This window comes from Equus asinus, chromosome 17 (assembly GCF_041296235.1).
Source record: "Equus asinus isolate D_3611 breed Donkey chromosome 17, EquAss-T2T_v2, whole genome shotgun sequence".
Lineage (NCBI taxonomy): Eukaryota > Metazoa > Chordata > Mammalia > Perissodactyla > Equidae > Equus > Equus asinus.
Window position 1 is genome coordinate 27,912,289 of NC_091806.1, and position 24,031 is coordinate 27,936,319.

A 24,031-nucleotide genomic window follows, 5' to 3' on the forward strand; every position below is an offset into this window, starting at 1 on the left:
AGTTGGTTAACAAACATGGATTAACCTGCTGCTGGGAAATGTGAAGAATTATTTTGTTTGAAATAATAGAATGGTACATGATATGGTACCCACATGGATAACAAGCAACCAGTAAATTTTAAGAGATTAATATAAAAGAATTATACTTGGATAAAATCAACTTTGGGAAGGGCTGAAAGTTTTCATAAAATAAACAGAGTAGTGATTCTTATACTTTTTAGAGCTTTAGATCACTTGAGAAATCCAACAAAGGCTTTAGATAATCTACCCAGGCAAATGCACATTTGCATGCAGGATGACTTTAGACAGTTCAAAGAGGTCCTTGGATCTGAAAAAGTGATTTTAATAATTTTATATTTCTTCGGATAGATCAACACTCTCTTTGACCACTAAAGACAGGGAAAGGGGGAATTTGTATGAACCTGAATTAGGAAGAACTAAGTAAGTGAGTGAGTACTAACTAACACACTCTATACTGTTTTCGTCCCACTGTGTCAGGAGGAAGTCCACGTCCCGTGATTGGCATGTAAGACTGTTCTCGTTCTCGTTCTTGCCTATCTTCTTTCAATCCCACATATACATCTTTTTCTCCAACCACATAAAACCAGAAAACACGATGCTGTTTTGTGCCTTGTGCATGCTGCTCCCTCTGCTGTAAAAGCCCTTCTTGCCACTCAGGCCTTGGATGGTTGGGGTCCTTCTCATCCTTCAAGATTTGACTCATATTTCATTTCTTGTGGGAAGCCTTCTCTTACAGACAAGCTGGCTGAGGGGCGATTCTTTGTGGCCCCTTTATCCACCTCAGCACTTATCGTGGAATGTTGTAATCATTTATTAGAACGACTCTCTCTTCTACCAGAGATCTGGAGACTGGCCTGTGAGATAGTCATTTATGTATCCTCAAGGTCTGGTTAGTGACCAGGGCATAGCTGGTTCTCAAGACATGTTTACTGAATGAACAAGTGAATGAATGAGTGAGTTTCTCTGGGATCATAAGAAAGTTGCTTTACCACACCTCTGCTTCAATTCCCCTTTCTAAAAAGTGGGACAATGAATGCTACTTATGCAGGAATGTGACACAAATCAATTACTGCAGAGATGCCATAAAATCCTCAAAACAGAGGCAAAATAAAAGAGCAAGGTGTATTTTTTTATAATCTGATTCACAATAGATGATACTCAAAGAGAAAAGCATTTGCTGTTGTTTCTGGCATGGCAAGAGGCTTACCAAAATTGACATGATTTTCTAAGACATTTTCAAGTGTGAAGTGCATGAAGAGGCCTCCTGCCATTTTGAGATGAATTATGGTCTAATCTGGGCATTTAAATAAAAACAACGGCAGAAAAACTCAGGATGCTTTTCAATTCTGTCTGCATCTTTTCCTGGCTAAGTGCTGGGAATATTAAAATGTAATTTAACTGCTTGCCAGATTTTGTTTGCAAAATCAAAGAGCCCATTACATTTTAAAATGTGGTGTCTGGGGAAAAGGTCGCCCTCAGTCTCTGGAAGCTGAATTTAAGATGTTGAAATAGGGGGCTGGCCCTGTGGCCAAGTGGTTAAGTTCATGCGCTCCGCTGCAGGTGGCCCAGTGTTTCATTGGCTCAAATCCTGCGTGCGGACATGGCACTGCTCATCAAACCTTGCTGAGGCAGCATCCCACATGCCACATCTAGAAGGACTCACAAGTTAAATACAACTATGTACCGGGGGCTTTGGGGAGAAAAAGGAAAAAAATAAAATCTTAAAAAAAAATGTTGAAATAGGTCTCAGAACCACCCTTTATTTTGATGGCAGTGGGAGGATTGGTCACAGGCTTCAGAACCAGTGCACATACTACAGGTCCAATTTCTTGCGGCAGGTGCCAAGCCCATCACCAGGTGGTGGAGAGAGGTTTCTGCAGCGATATCAGCTAAGGCAGGAACCACCCCACACTTGAAGAGGTTTCTACCTCCCTTCTCTGCCAGAGGAGACTCTCAAAGTCAAAGAGAGTCTGACATCACGGTGGTGCGTGGAAATCAAAAACCAAGAAGGGGGGCTTAGCCCTGTGGCCGAATGGTTAAGTTCACATGCTCTGCTTCAGCAGCCCAGGGCTTCACCTGTTCAGATCCTGGGAATGGATCTCATCAAGCCATGCTGAAGCAGCATCCACATAGCAGCAGCAGAAGGACCTACAACTAGAATATAAAACCATGTACTAGGGGAATTTTGGGAGAAGAAGAACAAAAAATTGGCAACAGATATTAGCTCAGGGCCAATCATTAAATAAATAAATGAACAACACCAAAAAAAAAAAAAAAGAAAGGAGGACCCTACCCAGCATCAGAGAATAGAAGGTGAAAGATGAGTGAAGCTCTTCCTCAAGCTCCACATACCCAGGTGCATACCATTTGTTTAGTTGTGTCTTGAGGCATCTCAGGAATGTCAGGCTGCACTGGAGTGGCAGAGGTTCCCTTTCCTCTGTTTCCTGAGAAAGAAAGAAAAAATGGAAGGGTTAAGTTTGGTCTCTTCATTGTAACACTTACAGCCAGGCAAATAAAATGTTGAGGCCCTTCTATGTGTTTGGCACTGTGTTAGGTGATGAGGATATGGAGGTAGATCAGAAAGATCTGGTTCCTGCCCTGATGGAGCTGACAAAGGGGAGGTAGGAGCTAAACAATTACTCAAAATTATTAGTTAATTACAAACTACCATAAACACAACAAAAGAAGATGTGAAAATATTTTGTTTTAGGTAGGGGTGGGAGTGGTGGAGAACCAGAGGAGGCTTCTTGGAGGAAGTGACACTTAAACTGTGGATCCAAAGGGTGAATAGGAATTTCTAGGCAAAGGTGATGGTGGGTGTTCACAAGGAGCAGAGAGTTCCAGATAAGCAGAGACAAGAGCCTGTAGAACTGCCCTGAATCAGGAGGACTTGCACAGTTTGAGGAGTGGGCAGCAGCTTCCTCCCATGGCCCTACCTCTTAACAGAAAACCAGGCATTTCTGCCCCCTCTCTCCACACAGGTATATGCCTCAAAGATCAGGCAAAACCTCTCTCTTCCACTTTCCCTCTCCTATCAATAGTCAGAGGGTCTGAATGGGATGAGGTTTGAACAGCATCTCTAACCCAGTACCCCCACAATTGGCTTCGGTTGTATTCATAGCATTTATCAATATTTACATTATTTTAAGTGAAGGAAAAGCTTTCTGTTTACTGCAGGTGAAAAAGGTCCAAGTTGCTCCGAGTCATAGAATTTGAGAGTTAAGGGGATTCTAGAAACAGTATAGAGTATACAGGCAGGAAGATGAACTTTGGTGTCAGCCCTGAATGCTAATCTTGAGTCTTCCCTCTCCCAGCTGCAAGCTTTCAGATCCTAATTTTGCCAGTTGTGAAAGGGGAGAAAATCAGTGATTTACCGTAATGTTGTAGAGATACAAAATTACCTACCTAAAATACTTAACACAGGGAAGATGCTCAAAAAAAGGATTCATTGTTTGTTGTTGTGTCATTATTATCATAACACCTTAGGCAAGTCTAGTTTGCTTAATTGAACACTAATTACGATGGGCCAGGAATTGTTCTGGGCACTGTTCACATGCATCATCCCTGTTAGTATAAGATCTAGATCCTAGACCCTGTCCCAGGCCAGTTTCTCTGCACTTTTAAAAGTTTCTTTAGAAGAAAATACACACTAGTCTCCCTGGTCTCCTTTAAGCTTCCCTTTCTCCCCCCTAACATCTACAAGCGTGGAAACAGGTCATGGTTTGCACATGTAAAAATCATTTGAGAAATCTGAGGCAGAGCTGGTGTTTTTTCTTTCTAACACAGTGGGAAGGATCATCTGTGTAGTCTGCCAGTTGAAGGTCTGTACTGGAGAAAATAAGCCAAGCTGGCTTCTAGAGATTTCCAGGTGTTGGAAGGGCCAGGTTTTACAATGCTTCCATGAGTCTGATGGTTACACATCCAGCCCTGCCATCAGCCAACCAATGACTAGAAACTAGTGGTCTTGAGCACTGGCTGCATATTAGACCCCGCTGGGGAGCTTTAAAAATTGCCAATGATTGGGTGTCACACCAGGCCAATTAAATAAGAGACTCAGGGTGAGAACCAAGCTCAGCACCTGTGAAGAATTCCCTCGGTAATCCTAAAGTGACACCAGGATCGATAACAACTGATTTAAATAAAGGATTCTGGCCTCATTGGGTCCACTGAATGAAGCTTTGTGAGAATATATATATATATATATTTGTGAGAATAATATATATCAAAGATCTGTACATGCCAGACATTTCCCACACATTTTCTTACTTGAAGAATAATGCTCTGTGGTAGAAATCATCTCCATTTGACAGATAAGGTAACAGAGGCAATAAAGGCTTCAGTTCCCTGCTTAAGATTACAGAAGTGGGGTTAGGTCTTGGATTCTAACTCATTCATTCATTCAACAAACATTTGTTTAATGCTTACTACATGCTGGGCACTGTTTTAGGCACCACGATACAACAATGAGCAAGAGAGAATCTTCTCAGGGAGAGTGCGTTCCAGTGGTGAAGGCAAAGAGAGACATAAAATAATGTCAAATAGTGATAAATGCTATAAACACAACCAAAGCCAATTATGGGGGTAGATAGAAATGCAGTTGCTATTTTTGATAGGGAACTCACCAAAGGCCTCTCTGAAGTGACATTTAAATAGAGCCTTGAATAGAAAAACAAGGGAGAAAGCCAAGCAAATGTCTGAGGAAAGAGCATTCCAGGATAAAGCTCTGGGGAGAGCAAAGGCCTCAAGGGCGGGGTGTTTGGTGCATTCAAGCAACAGCTGAGAAGAGAGCCGAGCTAACCCAGGAGGAAAAGGGAAGAGAAGTGAGTCAAGTGTCATGCCATGTGATTTGAGTTGATTTTTTTTTTTTTTTTGGCTTTCAGCATTTGTTCCTCCTCTGGTGATTACCCACTTCTACTGTTAGCAACTATATTTTGCTTTGTGGAGACCACTCCTCCCCCATCCCAGTGCTGTGGTTTGGTAGTATTAACCCCCAATTCCAACTCTAAACCTGGTCTCTGCTTAGTTGAAGACTAACGTGGTATCTCAATCACGATCTTGGTTCAAAGATGGGCATAAGACTCAATCTGAGCCTCAGAGGTGAGAGGAGATATCTGCTATAATTTCTTAGCTAGTAATGTTCTCTCCTTCCTAGAAGGACCTACCAAAAGAGGGAGCTCTACAGATATGATGACATATCTGCCATGGCTATTTTGCTATTGCAGAAGAGTGCCCACCTGGAGAAGTTGGAGGACTACCACGTAGAGCCTAGAGATTATGCCAACACCAAGTAAAGCAGAACAGAGAGCCAGAATGAAAGCAGATCCTTGATTTTGACACCTGAATGGTTAGATCAACCCACACCTGTAAGGCTTGCTGCTGCCAGACTTTGCACTTACATAAAACAAAATCTCTTCATTGTCTATACCCACTGAGTTGGGTTTTCTGTCCCTTTGTATAAGTAGTTGTAAGTAAGAATTACTATAGCTACTTTTTTTCCTTGATAAAAGGGAAGGCAAACTCTTAGCCATTTTTCTGCCAAATCTTGAGTTACAGGTCTTCAAGCAATGTTTGAGGGGATCAATGAGCCTCTGAGGCTACCTTCATTCCCTCCTAATTATCCCCCATCAGCAGCCATGCTATAGCCCTGCTCCATGATTGCTGCTTCTTCCTCTCCCTCACTCACAGGCCCCACAATGAAGAGATGCAAAGTTGGGCCCACACTTCCTCATTGTGAAATACCACTTTAGACCTTAGACCATACCATGTTTGGTGGGCCCTAAATGTTTTGCATTTGTCTTCATGAGAATCCATAGCATTTCTTGGATCTGTGGCTTGAAGTCTTCTATCACTTTTGGAAATTTCTCAGCCATAATTGTTTCAGATATTGCTTTAGCTCCATTCTCTTCCTCCTGTCCTTCTGAAACATTGACTACATGTGTACTGGGTATTGTCAGCATTTCCTATATGTCTCATATACACTTCTTTTTGTATATTTCATTCTCTTTTTTTCATTCATGTTTATTATTTTAAGTCTCCAAGTTTGTGGTAATTTGCTACAGCAGCCTTAGGAAATGAATACCCTTATTCTCAGTCGTCCAATCCTGGCATAACCAACCCAGAATCCCCTGTTGTAAATTCCCTCTGTTTGAAATACCTGGTAATGTTTCTCTTTCTCCACTGAAACACAAAATGATATACCACCCCCCCACTCTAAACTCTCAGAACCTTGTATTTTGATCCCAAGGGGAATTAGTGAACAGTTCATGTGTAGTTGACACCAATGCATATTTTTTCACCTGTCATACTTAAAACTTGCTACATGCTAAATATTTTGTGCAATTCATCCTTATCATTTCACTTAATATTACATCTTGGAAATCTTCCTGTATTGGGCCAACCATGTTATTTTACAGCTGAATACTTTTATCAATTGAATATAGTGTAATTCAATTAAATGGTCCCTGAATGATCGTTTTGCTGTTTTCATTTTTAAAAACTTACCAAAAAAAATTCCTGCACTAAACTTATATGTAAATCTGAGAGGATTTTTTGTGAGATATCAGTAACATAAGTCCCTAGCTTTGGGATTCCTAGATCCAAGGGACTATGTGACTGAAATTCTAATGCATAATACCAACTCTCACTTCTTCTATAAGTGTACCTATCAAAGGGCTATCACCAGAGAATGCTTCATGATATAATAATATTTGGAGAATAATGCCTTTTATGATCCAACTGACCTAAAAGAACAGCCATCAAGGCAATCATCACTCCTAGTGTTTCTTCACTGGTGAGGCGTCTACATTTCTGGGAGTAATGAGATGAAACACAACAAAGAAACCACTGAAGCTAAGCAGCATAGTCAACAATAGTTCTGGGAAATGGGAGTGATCTCAAGGAACAAAATAACTGAACTCACCTGTAGGCAAGTCAGAGGAAGCTCTGCTCAATTACTCAAGAACACTCTGTCATCTGTGCAAGGAAAGGAGCCATAAGATGGGTGAACCATATCATTGCACTGAAAGAATGTGCAATAAAGCTGGAAATTAAATTGATACTGAAGGAGCTTTTTGATACTTGTATCATTCAGGGTGCATGCAGGAAACAGAAACTACTTTAAGCATCTCCACTAGAAAGGGCTTTACTATAGGAAATTAGACGTCCACAGAATTATTGCAAGGGCTAGTAGAATGGAGTTTGGTGTCTGCTGCTAGACTCAGGCTCAGGGTCAGGCCTCAGCAGATGTAGTCCAGGGATGGGGGAACTGCAGGAAATTCTGGCTGTCTCCGTGCCCCTGACCATGAGGTTGGTGACTAGGCAGTGCAAAGTGCCTTTTGGCCACTGGAAAAACTGATGCCTGCCAGGGCCTGGAGTTGCTACTAATGCAGGAAAATAAATATACGAAATGTCCCTGCTGCCCTTCACTACCCCTTCTGCCTTTCAAATCTCATGCAACTGCATTACATTGATGGAACTTAAATCAATTCTAGAACCGTGGCATCAAGGGAGTTTTGGAAACGTTCTTTTTAGCCCTCTCAAATATGGGAAGTACTGCAACACAAGAAAGAATGTACAAGGGGATGGAAATGGGTGTTGAGTGTAAATAGATGACATTTGGTGAAGTCCCCAAGCAGGAATTTCATTGAGCAATACTTGTGCATGTGACAATCAGGGAGTCACGTAATGCTTATGAGTACTTTAGGAATGCTTTGTTAGTGAAAATCACTTATACTTGCTTGTCCAGTATCCTTCCTCCGTTTGTATATAAATACATTCTTCTCTGGGATCATGGACTACTGTCAATCTCCCATCCCCTCCCTTAGCCTATGCTGTGGCCACCTTGTTTAATTAACTCTATCACTTTCTCCACCCATCCTTCCCTCCCTTCTTCCCTTCCCCCCCACTCTCTGTCTCTGTCTCTGTATCTCTCATTATTTTTTGGTTCTGGTGCTTCCTGAAGTTCTATTTTCCCTCAATTTTATATGTCATTCCATAGCCTTTAAAGATATTTCTTTTGCTTATGTTAACAAAAGGCAGTTTCTGTTTCTAGCAACCAGATAGCCACTGGTAAGAATTTCTATCTCCTTCTTACCTATCAAAAGTCAAGCAAGGGGGCCAGCCCCGTGGCTGAGTGGTAGGTTAGCATGTTCTGCTGCAAGTGGCCCAGTGTTTCATCAGTTTGGATCCTGGGCGCGGACATGGCGCCGCTCATCCAGCCACATTGAGGCGGCATTCCACATGCCACAACTGGAAGGACCCACAACTAAGAATATACAACTATGTACCGGGGGGCTTTGGGGAGAAAAAGGAAAACATAAAATCTTTAAAAAAAAAAAAGTCAAGCAAGTTGTGAGATATATGTCCTGGGTTTTGCAGAGGAGTTCTAATGGCATATGATCTTATTCTCTTCAAATAAAAATGATTGTTAGATTTTTAACTAGTTTGCTTTGTTTATACCTCATAAAAGTTTTCCAAAAATGATACCATAAATCAGAAAATATGGCGTCCTGAGCTTCATGTCACTTTGGACATATGAATAGGTAAGGCATAGGTATGCAGGGCCACAAGCTAGACAGCTGATGACCGTATCAGCTGCTGAAGGCCCAGGCAGGGAAGAGAAATTTGATGAAGCAGCACTCTCAAGAAACATTAATAATCCAATGAAGATCTGATATTAGCCCGAATCTGGAAATGAGCTATAGTAGAAGTAGCTCCTGCCTTCTACACTTTCTGTAATTTCTTTCCAGGCCTTCTTAGGAGAGACAGGCTTATGCCTATGACATCTTCTGATCCTCTGAGAAATGACAATAATGCAACAACAAAGTCCCAGATCCATTGATATTTCCACATTCATAACATTTATTTTTCAGAGCTGCTAGGAGTTACCAAATATGAGATAAAGCCTCTGGACAAAATGGCACCAGAAAACCTCTTTGCCCTTCCTGATTATGTGCTGATAGTAGGGGACCTGTGGATGGCCACTGTCTCACTGTGCTAACATGTTCTTCCCTCTGTGTGAGCGCATCCCTGATGCCTCCCTGTGATTCCAACTTTCCTCCTCTTACAAGAACCCCAGTCAGACAGGATTAGGGCTCCACCTTAGTGGCCTCATGTAACTTTAATCACCACTTTAAAGTCCTTGTCTCCAAATACAATCACCTTCCGAGGTGCTAAGCGTTAGGTCTTCCACATATGAATTTTGGGAGGATACAATTAAGCCCATAATGGTAACAAGGATTCAAAGAAGCCCAACTTTTGGTACAACTTACTTAAGGTCTCTGAACCTCAGTTTATTCATCTGTGAAGTGGGTATAGAACAACACAACTCCTGGGGCTATTGGGAGTATGAAAAGGGATGAGCCGTGTAGACTGTCTAGCCTGTGCCTGGGACATGTGAAGTGTGTGTGCATTAAAGCCTTATGCCCCTGAGTCAGGCAGTCATTTTGGTTACCGTTTAACTCAGCTGCTGGGATGCTCATTCAACAGCACCATCTTCCTCTGATTTTACCTTCTTGATCATGAAGCCTAAGTTGTTACCCAAAGCCAGTGCATTTCAGAGCCAGGATTTCCATCTAGGCCTGTGTGATTCCAGGCTCATTCTGCCTTTCTGCATGGATGGGGGCTGAAGGGGTAGGGGAGGTGCTAAACTGGCGAGGAGAAGTTACCTGCAGGCCCTGAGCTTCTTTGGATACAACCTGCCCCTAGAACTTAAAAGTCTCCCCATATTTGCATCTGTATCCCCCACCTCTACTGGGTCCTAGAGGAGAGGGCAGTAGATACTGAGCTTCTCAAATCCAGGACTGTTTTCAGTACCAAGCCAAGGGTGGAGTCAGCTCTGGAACTCAGCAGTGTGCCTAAAGCCCCTGTGCCTCACCACCGTAGTACAAGCTTCTGAGTTTCATAGGACTTGCAGGAGCACAGGTATAGAGTATCAAGAGCCAAGACTCCGAACACAAAGAGCCTGCATTTTACTCAGCCTTATCGATGAATTCATTTATCAGTTGCATATTGGTTTTAGCCTCTCTCTGGTGCCTCAGTTTCCTCATTTGAAAGAAATAATACCTACCTCATGGGGGAATTGCAAGGATTCAAAGAGTTAACATTTAGAAAGCACTTAGAAGATTGCTTGGAATATAGGAAGCACTATATAATTGTTAGCTATTAATAATAAAAATAACGTTATTAGCAATATTATTATACTTACTCCATATGAATTCTCACCCCATACAAATTGTGGGCTTCTGGAGGAGAAGGTTAGCATGCCTGAGGCAAAGTCATCCGTTCCGTTCGAAGCCAGGGAACAAGCGGGTAAGGAACATGACCCAGGATCGGACATCCGCAGACCTGGTGGACAGGCTGTGCCAGAGACCGAGGCAGGGTGGAATCCCACTGATCCTGGGGATGGAGGAAAGGGAGGATATTTTCGGGGTCTGCTTCTGAAAGCCATGAAAAGAGTAAGCCGGCCACCCATTAAATGGCCTAAATTCAGACAGGTCCAATAAGGCCCTGGGGAAAACCGCGCCGCCCCGCCCCGCCCACCCCAACGACCCCCCCTAACTCCCCCCCCCCCCCCCCCCCCCCGCCCACCGCCCCGCCACAAACACGCACTTTGTTCCAGAGGCCGCAGGACTGCCTCAGGCGATACACAAACTGGGACCTGGAGGCCCGGGGCAGTACAGTGATCCTGAATCCGTGTTTCAGATCTCAGAAGTGCTCCAGACACCCGTGGGAAACTCCAAAAGTTGGCGATCGGTCCTGCTACCAGTCCTGCACAGCTACGAGTGGCTTCACGGAGGGTGCTCCATAACCGGCTTGAAGCTGAGGATGCAAAGGCAGACAAGAAGATGAAAAGGCAGGCCGCCCTGCTCGCTGTGGCCCGCCAGTCTCCTCAAGGTATCCTGAGGGAGAGGGGGCATATGCCATGGGTGAGTAACCCCGGCCCCCACCGAGGGGCCAGGAGGCCACCCACAATGTCGGGGGCTAATCGGTGTGCGGACTGCCAAGAGGAAGGGCGTTGGAGGCAGGATTGTCCGAACCGTCCCCAGGGAGGGAAGGGATCGAAGAAGACCGAGCCGTGGCAGTTTCCCTTGACCACAGATGAGCTAAGTATGTTCAGCTTCTTGACCAGTAAATGATATGATGTGTCTAAAGGGATGGCTGTTTTTTCTTCTTTGGATTCTTTACATTGGATGCATGGCCAGCAGCCTCTCTGATAAACTATGGCGACAAGAAACGGACGCTTTTGAATGGGGCAAGCTGGACACCGTGGTGAAAATTTCGCCCCCATGCTTCAAAGCAGTAGCTGCCACCTGCTTGTTAATCAAGAAAGCAAAAAAATTGGCTATAGACCTACCTATGAGGGTTTGGACTCTTACATCAATTCTCTAGTCTACCAGTGACTGATGAGGCCTCTGGCTATCCCAAAATAGAATACTGCACTATCAAGTTATGATGCTAGATTCCCTTCAGACTTCTTTAAAATCCTGTCATATCTTAAACTCTGCTGCCCTTTTACTTGATTCCAATGGGTCTTTAAGCCATGCTTGCCCAGAAGTTACCTCCAGCCACAGAGGTCTCCAAAGTGAATCATGGATGTTAAACATGGGCCAGAGATGCTTAAAGTGTTAGAAGTGGTACAGGTCCCCCAGAAAGTAGCTGGGATCCATGGTAAAGCCCTTCAAAGGACATAACGTGGCAGCTGCAGCTGCAAAAATGGCCACTCCATCAGGAGAGCTTCTCTAGCTACCATTAATTTCCACACTGCCCTCATGTGAACTTACACCTTCTGTGAACTTACTACAGATGAAGTGAGGGAAGCTACTACACAGCATTATCAGTGGTCCCCAATAGTCAAGGGCTGGAAGACAAACAAACGAGGGAAGGTTTATGTCCCCAAATAGCTTTAGTGTGCTCATGCCAACTTAACTCGCAAGGATTCAAACCACTTTGATTTTGGTAACACCGTGACCTCACAGAGACCACCTCTGATCTCATAGAGGCCCCTTCTGTCCTCACTGACAGACAGAGATCTCAGCTGACCTAACAGAGACATCCCCTGACACTTTAGACACTCCCCTTGACCACACAGAGACATCCCATGCCCACACAGAGACTTGTCTGACCACCCAGAGACCTCCACTGACCTCATAGTGAACCCCTCTTCCCTCAAAGTGAGGTCTCCTGATTTCACAGAGAACTCCCTGAACACACAAAGAACTCCCATGATTTCCAAGAGACCTCTAGTGACATTATAGAGACCCCCCTCTGACCTCACCGAGACCTGATATCACAGAGGCCAACCATTTCCTCAACAAGATCCCCTACAACACGGTGAGAACTCCACTAATTTCATGGAAACCTCAAGTGACTCTCACCAGATCTAGGACCTCAGGGAAATGAAGAGAGGATGGTGGGTGCACCCGCCCCTCCCCAACTGACTGACAAATCCCATGGGTCTTATTGACTGTTAGCACTCTGGAAGCCCCACTCCATGGAGGGAAAACCCTTCTTTCTATCTATGCATGCACAGCAAAGGTGACTGGCCTCAGAAAGGCCCTTGGGCTTGCTGAGGGACAGGTCCTTGTGGCACTGAAAGTGTGGGGGAGCCCACTGGTGGTGGCCGGGTGCAGATGCTGGTGAAATGGGATTCCCAACTTCTACAACTGTGTCTCACATCCCCTTCTCCCCTTCTGCTCATGTCCCACTCCCATCCTTTGAAAATAGTTTTCTGCCCCTCTTTGCCCATCAGGAGCCAGCGGGCAGGGCAAGGCTATCCCTCCTGCATGCTGATCATCCGGGGCCTCCTTTATTGTTTGACAGAACAAGGCCTCCCATCAGGAGGAACTTTTCAACACAGGGAGCAGTAAATGTTTGACAAGTCAACAGGGCTCAGGAATGCTAGCCAAAGGAGTTTGGCCACACTAGGCATGCCAAGCCCCCTGCGGAAATAGTGGGGAAATTGGCAGGCCTGCCCTTCCAGGGGCAGGCACCTCCCTTCACTCTGGAGTCACTAAAGCCATGCCCTCCTGCTGCCCAGAGCTCTACTCTTGAGAGAAATCCATGACTAAGGTCCAAGGTAGGTCTTCCTCTGGCCATCTCCCTGGGTGCACTGTGGCAGGGCACAGAGAGAGGTGTATCCTCTGGAGGAGCCTGCTTTGTCTGAAGGAGGCCAGCCATTCCAGCTTCCTGGGATGAGTCTCTGTCTGGGGTCTAGTATGGGGAAAAGGGCCCTGAGACCTGAAAGTACCCTGGCAGTTGTCATCAGCCTGGTTGGAGCAGGAGGCTGCCAGGCAGCTAGTGTGCCCAAACTGTGTCTCAGCCCCTCCACATTCTGGCACCCCCCAGCCCAGGCCGGGCTCCCGAGGGAGGATGATGAACTTGGCAGCAGCCGGTGCAAGGGCACCAGCAGCGGGGGTGGTGTCCCACAGCCTCCTGGGATGCATTGGGTGGGGTGGCTCCCCCTGTAGTGTGGCATGTGGAGTGGGCTGACTCTGGTCACCTCTGGGGCAGGGATCCACCTCAGCTCAACAGAGGCAAATACAACAAATGACACTTGGAGAGGAGGTCAGGGATCTTCATGCCCCTGCCTCAGGGTAATTCCTCTTGCCCAACGACTCCGATCAGACCCAATCCCAACATACCCAGGTCCAGATTTGAGACCACAGTGGTGAACTTGGAACCTACTTCTTACTTCCCTGTCCAGCCTACTGTGGTGGTGTTCTTGGTGGTTGGGAAATGGCACTGGCGGTGGCTGCAGTGGTAAAGGCCATGGTGGCAGCTGCTTCCCAGACATCTGGCATCTTGGGGACCCGAGGAGTGCATCATTGGTGTACCCACACTCTCCCCAGCCCCCCATCTCTCCCATCTGTCCTAGTGACTCTCACCACTCCAGGAGCCCTGCTTTCCTCACTTACAGCCATCTCTTTGACTGCACTTGTTTAAATTACATGACCTTGAAACCTCCCTCCATAAGCTATTCAGATCAAAATCCTCCCTGGAACCTTCTGAGTTGGCTGAGAACAGTTCAGCAAAGTCCACAACATTCTCCGAAGTTAGAGGCAAGATTTTCATCTTGAACTTCCTGGACACACCCCTGGGCTCCTAAGCAGGCTTCATCTGACCTTAATTATGGATTTCAGGCCATCCCCTTCTGTCTGTTTGAATCTGGTCTGCCTACCAGTATTTCATGTTCTGGAGAATATCTTGGGTATTTTCCAGGTGAAACTTCAGTGTTTCCTCATGGCTTTGCTGCCTCAGTTGGTCCAAGAGCTTACAGAGGTGGGCCTCCTGGGCCCACGTGACTTCACATATGTTAAGTCACTGTGAACCTGTGAGTGAAACATCTCACACTAGTTCTGTTCAATGGGTTCTTCCCCAATGTGAGATTTCTGCTTATTGGAGGAGCTAAGAGGCACTTAAAAGACTGCCCACAGATGTTCATTTGTTCTTTTCTCTATGTATGAATTCTGGCTAATCAGTCAGTCATAGTTCCTGGTTAAAAACCTTCCTCATGTAAGTTACATATGCACGGTGTGTTACTCTCTTGCATGCATTGAGATTTCTTCTTCTTTTGTTTTTTTTTGAGGAAGATTAGCCCTGAGCTAGCATCTGCTGCCAATCCTCTTTTTGCTAAGGAAGACTGGCCTTGAGCTAACATCTGTGTCCATCTTCCTCTACTTTATATGTGGGACGTCTGCCATAGAATGGCCTGCCAAGTGGTCCCATGTCTGCACTGGGGATCCAAACTTGTGAAGCCTGGGCCACTGAAGTGGAACGTGTGAACTTAACTGTTGTGCCGCTGGACCAGCCCAGAGATTTCTTCTTTATAACACCTCAACTGTACAGTTGGTTAATTTTGTAACTTCATTGTGTTTCATAGACTAGGTATTTGAGCCGTGTTTATACAATTGTCCTTTTATAAGAATTCAGGTTGTAGCTCTGAGCTCAGGTCAATATCTTTCCTAAATTAAAATTATGCAAAACTTTCTGCTGGGATGGCACTTACTCCCAACTCAAATTATAGTCCCGTTATTGTGCTTTACTAGTAATCATCCCATTCCCAGGCCTCTAATGTAGGGGACCAGGGTTCAACCCAAGAAACTTACCCTCACTGTGCAGTTAGATGGATCCTTCCTGCAGGTATCTGGTATAGGTACCATTTCTTGGCTTTAAAGGTTACTTCTCCTGCCTAAAGTAAATTAAAAAATAAATTTCTCAAGAGGCATTAGGGAACCAAAGTGTTGTACAGCATGCAAGGCAAATATTGACCCTTACACAGGGCAAGAATGTGAAATGGAGCAATGCACTAGTGTCTAGAAACATGTTTTAGGGCACTGTCAATTACAAAATGTTTTCAAGATTGAAGAGAAAACTAAGACGGATTTTGGTAAGGTTATGAGAGAAGAAATCATCAAGGGGAAGGGATGAGGGCAAAGTTCACAATATGAAACTTTCAATCCAAAGAGGACATAAACTATGAATAAAAGACATTGATAGGGGCTGGCCCTGTGGCCGAGTGGTTAAGTTCGCGCGCTCTGCTGCAGGTGGCCCAGTGTTTCGTCGGTTCGAATCCTGGGCGCGGACATGGCACTGCTCGTCAGACCACGCTGAGGCAGCGTCCCACATGCCACAACTAGAGGAACCCACAAAGAAGAATACACAACTATGTACTGGGGGCTTTGGGGAGAAAAAGGAAAAAATAAAATCTTTAAAAAAAAAAAAAGACATTGATAAATGCTAGGAATAATGACAACATTGAGAATTTTTCCCCACTGGATTCCCATACTTTCCTGAAAAGACCATGGACTTAAGGAAATCTGCAGTTGGCATTACCAAGGTCCTGATCCCTCACTGACTAGGCTTTTCCTCATAGTGAACACACATGCCTGGAGCTTACCCAGCCTCAGGCCTTGTGGGAATCCCCTTTCTTCCCTCCACAACTCCTCTCCTTGCTCCAATGGGAAATTGTGTCTTATTTGCAGAGCTGCCACCCTGTTCATGGGGAAAAGCCACTTGAATTTTGAACTGTCTTTTAGGAACCATACATATTCCTCAAGTAAAGGACAGGATCTCAATGAACAACTAAGTGAGCATTGAAGAAAACCTTGTAAGTCCTTGAGCAGGACGTGGAAACGTCTCTGGATACTTGTTGAGTAATAAATCCTTATAGACAGACTCAACAACAGAGAGAAGATGAATGATGTTCTCCAGCATCACATCTCTGTATAGCTTTTGCCAGGATGCGCCCACCAAGGCCTATTCTTCCTGGGTGAAGCCCAGAACCACATCCATGAAGGTCGCTGATTCCTAAAACATTGTGGACATTCTGGTTCAGACAGGGACATCTCTACCAGAGTCCAGGGGCAGAAAGTTGACATGATAGAGTTGGGGAAATGAGGCTGTAGGTATAGAAAGCTCAAGTCCTCTTTGGGGTTCTAGCCAAATGCTTCCCTGTGCTGATCTGGCATGTGTTATTCTTGCATAACCGCAAACGTATATACAGTCTGTACACAGCCTTAATACATACTAGCTTTATTATTAAGGAATATCACATGATGTGCAATGTGAAATAAACTGGACATTTCCCAAAAATATGGTAAATCTCATTTACAGACTGGCGCGTTTAATACAGTTTATTGGTTGTCAACTTAAGAATACATAACTAGATTCTCCTCACCAATTTAAAGTGAATCAAAGACTCATCACATAGCAGGCAATATCAATTGCCTGTGACATATAACTGTGATTATGTGTAAACATTTCCCCTATAGGAACCTTACCTTTCTCCTTTGTGAAATGGTTTAACAACCTCTTACAAATGTTGACCGATCCAATGAGCTAATTTGCAAAGCACTTCTTTTGCATCAAACACTCAATACACATAAGTAATAAGTATGTTATTTGAATGAAGCCATGCTAACCATTCTGCAGAATGGAACAGACTTAGAGAACCCGGATCGGCAGGTACAGCCTCTGTCTCTTATCTGTACACATTCCCTGTGTTCACTACAAGGTAGAAGGACAGATGGTCCAGAAACACAACCCAAGGTTCCCTGATACTTCTATACAGAAGGATGGCCCTAGCCTGCCCCACCTGCACTGAGGCTTCCATTGTCAATTTTCTCTGGGACCTCCAAGCATCCATTATCATTTAGTTTAGTCCTATGCATCTGATAACAGGTAACAGCAGCCTCTCAATTGTATATGGTCACTCCAGGAGACCCCAAATGGCCACAGAACCCTCCACCCCATCCCCCACCCTGCCCCTCATCCCCTGCCTGCTGAGCTGTGCTCACCCCTCCCCAGCTCTGACCCCCCCCAAAGTGAGTCTGACCCACCTGAAGAGTCCACAGCCGCCCCATAGAGACAGCAGGCGAGCCTGAGACCAAGTCTGAGAAGTCTGAGCGTGACAGTGGTGCCTGCCATAGGACTTGGACGCCTGTGGCGTCAGGAACGCCCCCTTCACGCCTCACCCAGGCTGAAGGCCCCACCCCAAAGATTCAGGGCAACCGCAAATTGCAGCAGCAGACCCACTGCTCCATGGCCTGAGGGCTGAAAGGAGTCGCAGTCACTCCTGCTTACAGCTCTTAGGAAAGCACCGGTGTATCAACCCTTTCCTCCATCATGCCAGTTGCCACGCACATCACGCTGTGCGCTCCTTCACAGCCCTCCCCTCACGCCCCTCCCCACGCCCACCACGCTCTGCGCTCCTTCACGGCCCTCCCCTTCCTCCTTCACGGCCCTCCCCTTCCTCCTTCATGACCCTCCCCTTCCTCCTGGCGCCCTCCACACTCTGACGCTGCAGCCATGCTGCCGGGCTAAAGCAGGTTTAATTAATGGCGCCTGAGGCCAGCTCCTGAGGCAGCTTGAAACCCAGCAAAAGCTCCCTGGCTGATAAAAGCTCAGTGGCTAAAATGGAAATACTGGGACCCGGGTAGGTGGAACTTGCATTTTCAAAGCCACCTTTCCCTCCATCCCCTCCATCTGGTCGGGGTGCTGGAACCCTCACAGTGGAGAACTCCCGGCTGAGGGGTCTACACTTTGGTCATGCCTCATAGAAGAACAGCCCCAGCCATAGTATTAAAAGGAGGAAACATCACAGCGGACAGCTCTAATTCCTGCGCTATAGACAGGAAACGCAGAAGCCCAGTAAGTGAACCCCTAAGCCCCTTCTCTGAGGTCCTACTCAGTGGGTCCACAGGACCTCCTTACCCACCATGGGCCTCTTGGCCTAGTTAACACAGGCAACAGGACAAGAGGTTCCCAGTGTTTTTTCCCAAAATGTTAGTGTGGTTTTATCTAGGTCACTGTATTTTGGGGTCTCTTTGTTAGAACAGCTTAACCTACACCTTAGCTAATATACCCTTCCCCAGGTCATCTGACTGATAAATCAGATGGAAATCTTCATTGTTACACAACATTGACCGTGTTCCAGATGCTTGCCACTTTCAATTTCACTGTTAGGTAGTACTTATTAGAAGTTTTTGGGTGAAAAGTAAAATTCACAAAGCCCAGCGTATGAAGAGTGTGCTGTTAAATGATTCCTCCAGAATCTCCAGATGTTCTTTTAGGATTAAGACAGGCCATCAGAGAATTGTACACCTGGGCTGTCTTGATCTGGTTCCTTGGAGAATTGCTCTGTGGATCTGAGCCTTGACCCCGCGCCATCGGCCCACACTGAGGAGTGCCGCAAACAACCCCGTGAGCCCTACTCCTTCCTTGCCTGGAGGATGTGATTGAGGTTGTGCCTTTGCTGCCCTTTGTGTGGACCCAAGAAAGAAGTTTCTTTCAGACCTTGTACCAGGAATAATCGTGCTTCTCCTGAGCAACTGGATTGTTTTGTTTTTGTGAACACTCTAAATTGTGTAACTGTCTGTGTCTTTCAAAGCCATCTAAAATCCTTTGGGAACAAGACAGGGTATAAAATAAAGCTATTCAGAGTTTAGACCAAGCTCCCTATTTAATGCATTATATTCCTTTTGGAAAAGTCGCTTCATTTGGCTGACTTTCTTTGCTCGTAAGTTAGAGATAATGAGTTCTTCCTGTGAAGAGAGTGTAAATTAATATTTTTAAAGCACTCAGAGTTCCCTCAATGCAAGTCATTATGGAAACTAACACTAATATTTAATTTCTTTACATCTCTGCTATTTTGTAATTCCCTCTCTTTTTATGTCATTCCTGAACTTTGCTTGCTCATTCATTTACTTGGCAAATTTGAGGATGTAACAGTGCACCAAACACCCTGGAAGGATACAGATTAAAAAGTCTGGATTGCACTTTCCAGGAGCATGAAGAGTTGAGAGTGTGTTTTCCACTAAATTAGAGATTTAGATAACAAGAAAAACAATAAATGAATAAGTAAATAAATATCTTACTTATAAAATTCTGTGGTTGCAGTGAAGAAAAGAAATAGGGAACAGTGGGAAAGGATGACAGTTCTTGAGGTGGAGACAACTTTCAAGCAAAGCCGTGGTGAATAAAAAGGAACAACTGTGCTAAGAGCTGGGGATATAAGTCTTAAGGCATGAGAGGGTTTGGCAGGGTGATGGATCTGAAAACAGACAGTGGCATGACAGTAAGCAAGGACAAAGGAGGAGTTTGGAGAGAAGGTCAGGGACCAGGCCATTTAGGGCCTTAAAGGCCAGAGCATGGGGCCTGTATGTTCTCTTACCTTCCATAGGATGCCTCTGGAAGCACTTTATGGGCCAGAGTGACGTGGTATGAGTGAGGTTTTAAGGAGATAATATTGCTTGTATCTCTAGTGTGAGATAATCTCACGTAATAAGGGAAATGTTGAGGCGAGGTAAGCACTGAGGGTAGGATAGGGGAACACAGAGGAGGCGTCCTCTGGGAGTTCTCAATTTGGTTGTTGAGCAAGACTTCCTGAAGTATATGGTGGCTGAGCTGAGATTGGAGAAATGAGTAAGAGTTCGCCAAGGGAAGGGAAGGAGGGGTGAACTAGACAGTGAGCTACATGACTGAATGTACAGAGATATGTGACAGCACGGTAAGGATGCTGCTGTATTTAAGCATCAAGTAAAACAGAGTATGAGGGGAGATGAAGCTGGAGAGGAGGCTAAAGATTGGATCATGGAGAAGCTTGAGTGTCGAATACTTTCTTCGCCATTCCATGGCTGGCAGGTGGGAGGGAGCTGGGTCCCACCTTCTAACATTTTTCTGAGAATTATTTGTGAAAATAATTGCTGCAACCTCTTAAATAAAAGCTTACTTCCCCCATACTTTCTTTGAAATAAGACCTCTTGGAGTACAGGTGGCCGTGAGCAACTCTTCTGCAACCTGAGATGGAGCGGTTGGGAGAAGGTCTTCACCTTTGCCTGTACCTTGTCACCTCCTATCACCACCTCCTCCTTTCCCTGGCTCTTGTCATCTCCAGACCTCTGCAGGGGGAGTTGCTGGTGGGTACCCATCCCACTTCCTAATGAATGTACGTGTGCTTAGTAAAATGCTGACAGATATGACGTGTTATGATAAGTGCTAATGGCACTAGATTTAGAGTCAGGGGCTGGTCCTAGGCCTTCTGCTTAGTAGGTGAGTGACCTGAGCAGGTCACTTGATTCCTGCGAGCTATTTCCTCACATATATATAAAGGGGGATGTATCTACCTCCCTGAGTTGTTGTGAGGATTAAATGAAAAATTGAATATATGCAAAGTGCTTACACAGTGCCTGCTTAGTAAACTATAAGTGTTATTGTTGTCCATAGTAGGGAAGTAATAATCAAAAGGGAAAGCAGACTCAAAGTTCTTTTCTGAACACTGATCATGGAAGACTAGGAAATGGAGAAGCTACTGAAAAAAAAATAAGGTAATTGACCTTGGCTAAATCACTTAACTCGTTTCCTCATCCAAACTGTGGGGGTTACAATTTCCCTTTTGTGTAATGTATTGGATATTTATAAGGAATAGATGTTATTATAGATGCGAAAATTTTTTGGAAACTGAGTATTTTCTTGGTTTGCTTACAACGTTAATCTGGATCCTCCAAGAAATGACAAGCATTTTGGCGGGGAAATATTTCAGCGAGAAATTGTGGTGGAAGTTAGAGAAGCTGGCAGGGCTGTCAGACTGTGATGGAGGTCTGACTTGAGGAAAGGAAAGTTTGGCAAGGGGGGACAACCTTGAACCAAAGTCAACCAATAGAGGAATCCTGCAGCTCACATCTTTCAGGGAGTGGGCAGCCAAGCTATCCCTGCTGAGCTCAGTAATGGGCTGGGAAGAGCTTGTGGGAGGCGTGGCCTCAGCACAAAGAAGTGATGGATTTCAGAGCAGCAGCTGGGGCCATTGGTCAGTTCTGCTGCCTGTAGCTGGTATGATCTTGTGGCCACCACATTTACTATGATGAAGAATCTATTTTCTTACCAGGAGACTATATCATTTTGCAACTAAGACTATTTATTCTGATCCCCCTTCATATGTAAGAGAACTCATCCCGGCAAGTCCACTGCAGCCATTCTTCCAGTGAAGGTCAACAAATAGTGTGCAGTGCTCTGATAATGAGCTAAAGGAACTTGTGGGCATGGGCACTGCTTTTATCTTAAGCGCGTTCTTGAAAGAGCCAACGGGGAAGGTGTTCGTGTTCTCTCTTAGAGCTGGTACTTTTTCTTTCTTGATACAAAATAGCATTTATTAATAATTTCCTCTGTATCCACTGACTTCTTTTATCCAATCAGCCACCCTATGCCTTTCGATTGGAGCATTTAGTCCATTGACATTTAAAGTAGCCATTGATAAGAATGTACTTATTGCCATTTCGTTGCTTTTTTTTCTGGGTGTTTTAGTAATTCTTCTCAGTTCCTTTCTTCTCTTGCTCTCTTCCCTTATAGTTTGATGGCTTTCTTTAGTATTATGTTTGGGTTCCTTTCTATTAATTATTCGTGTATTATAGGTTTCTGGTTTGTCATTAGCACGAGGTTCATATATTATAGTCTACATGTATCATGGTCAATGTTGAGTTGCTGGTCTCTTTAGTTTGACCTCTTAATGAAAGCTCTACTCTTTTGTGTGTGGTTGTGAGGAAGATTAGCCCTGAGCTAACATCTGCTGTCAATCCTCCTCTCTTTTTCTGAGGAAGTCTGGCCCTGAGCTAACATCCATGCCCATCTTCCTCTACTTTATATGTGGGACACCTGCCACAACATGGCTTGACAAGTGGTGCATGGGTCCACACTTGGGATCTGAACTGGCAAACCCCAGGCCACTGAAGCAGAACATGTGAACTTAACCATTGCACCACTGGGCTGGCCCTAAAAGCTCTACTCTTTTACTCCCCTCATCCCACATTCTCTGTTTTTGATATCATATCTAACCTCTTTTTTTCTGCATGTGTATCCATTACCCTCTTATCATGGAAATAGATAATTTTAATACTTTTGTCTTTTGACCTTCATATTAGCTGCTACATTTATTGTATATTTGCCTTTACCAGTGATTTTATTGGTTTTTAAAAAGTAATTTTCTTATTCCTATTTGTGGTCTTATCTTTTCCACTCAAGCAAGTCCCTTTAGCATTTCTTGTAAAGCTAGTTTCTTGGTGATAAACTCCTTTAGTTTTTGCTTGTCTGGGAAACTATCTTTCCTTCCATTCTGAGTGATAAGCTTGCTGGGTAGAGTATTATGGCTGTAGGATTTTCCTTTCAGCACTTTAAATATATTGTGCCACTCCCTTCTAGCCTGTAAAGTTTCTGCTGAGAAGTCAGCAGATAGCATTATGGGGTTTCCTCTGTATGTAACTTGGTGCCCTTCTCTTGTGGCTTTTAGGATTCTCTCTCATCTTTAATTCTTGACCTTTCAATTATAATGTGTCTTGGTGTGGGCCTCCTTGGGTTTCTCTTATTTGGTGCTCTCTGTGCTTCCTGTACTTGGATGTCTGTTTCCTTCCTTAGGTTAGGAAAGTTTTCAGCTATGATTTCTTCAAATAGACTCTCTGCACCTTTGTCTCTCTCTTCTCCTCCTGGGACACCTATAACACAGATATTAGTATGCTAGATGTTGTCCCAGAGGTCCCTTAGACTGCCCTCACTCTTTTTAAATTTTTTTCTTTTATCTGTTCAGCTTGTGTGATTTCCTCTAGTCTTTCATCCAGCTTGCTGATCCATTCTTCTGTATCTACTCTGCTATTGAGTCCCTCTAGTGAAGGTTTCATTTCTAGTATTATATTCTTCATTTCAGATTGATTCTTTTTTAAATTAAATTATTATTTTTTTTAAAGATTTTTTTCCCTTTTTCTCCCCAAAGCCCCCTGGTACATAGTTGTATATCCTTCATTGTGGGTCCTTCTAGTTGTGGCATGGGGGACGCTGCCTCAGCGTGGTTTGATGAGCACTGCCATGTCCACGCCCAGGATTTGAACCAACGAAACACTGGGCCGCCTGCAGTGGAGCATGCGAACTTAACCATTCGGCCATGGGGCCAGCCCCCGATTGGTTCTCTTTTATATTTTCTAATTCTTTGTTGATGGTCTCACTGAGTTCTTCTCCCAAGATCAACAAGCATCCCTATGACTCTTTGTTTGAACTCTTTGTCAGGTAGATAGTTTATTTCTGTTTCATTTAGTTCTTTTTCTGGGGTTTTATCCTGTTTCCTTACTTGGAATGTATTCCTTTATCTCCTCATTTTACCTCTTTCTCTGTGCTTATATCTATGTATCGTGTATGCCAGCTACATCTCCTGATCTTGGAGAGGTGGGCTTATATAAGAGATGCCTTATGAGGTCCAGCAGTTTGCTTCCCTCTCATCACCAGTTCCAAATGTTCCAGGAGTGTGCCCTGTGTGCACTATATGTGCCCTTCTGTTCATGTTGCTCTTGCTGCAGGTGCCTGGGGAGGCTAGGCTTAAGGTTACTCCATGCTGGCCGTGAAGCATCTCTGCTAGAAGGTGGTCTTTTTCTCTCCAGAAAGGAGTTTCTGCCTCTTCCACCTCAGTCAGCCCTGTCCCTTTTTGTGGGGGTTCTTTTAATCCAGTTTTCAGTTCTCTCTTAGGGTTAATTTTTCCAAC

The 24,031-nt window shown here is 44.6% G+C and overlaps 1 long non-coding RNA gene across 5 annotated transcripts in view; it reads right to left on the minus strand.

Annotated features, from left to right (window-relative positions):
• Positions 1-17,709, minus strand: part of LOC123281608 (uncharacterized) — a 37,789-nt gene extending 20,080 nt beyond the window's left edge. Inside the window, exons 1-7 of one of the 5 annotated variants that reach the window (XR_011495083.1) lie at positions 17,358-17,678; positions 15,126-15,208; positions 10,630-10,839; positions 10,226-10,416; positions 6,941-6,993; positions 2,386-2,465; positions 1,763-2,175 (exon numbers count right to left, since the gene is read on the minus strand). This is a non-coding gene — a long non-coding RNA (uncharacterized lncRNA). Of the gene's footprint in view, positions 1-1,757; positions 2,176-2,314; positions 2,466-6,940; positions 6,994-10,225; positions 10,417-10,629; positions 10,840-15,125; positions 15,209-17,357 lie in introns of those variants that run through there. The other 4 variants (XR_011495086.1, XR_011495084.1, XR_011495085.1 and 1 more) reach the window with 4 other exon arrangements.
• Between the last annotated feature and the right edge of the window lie 6,322 nt (positions 17,710-24,031).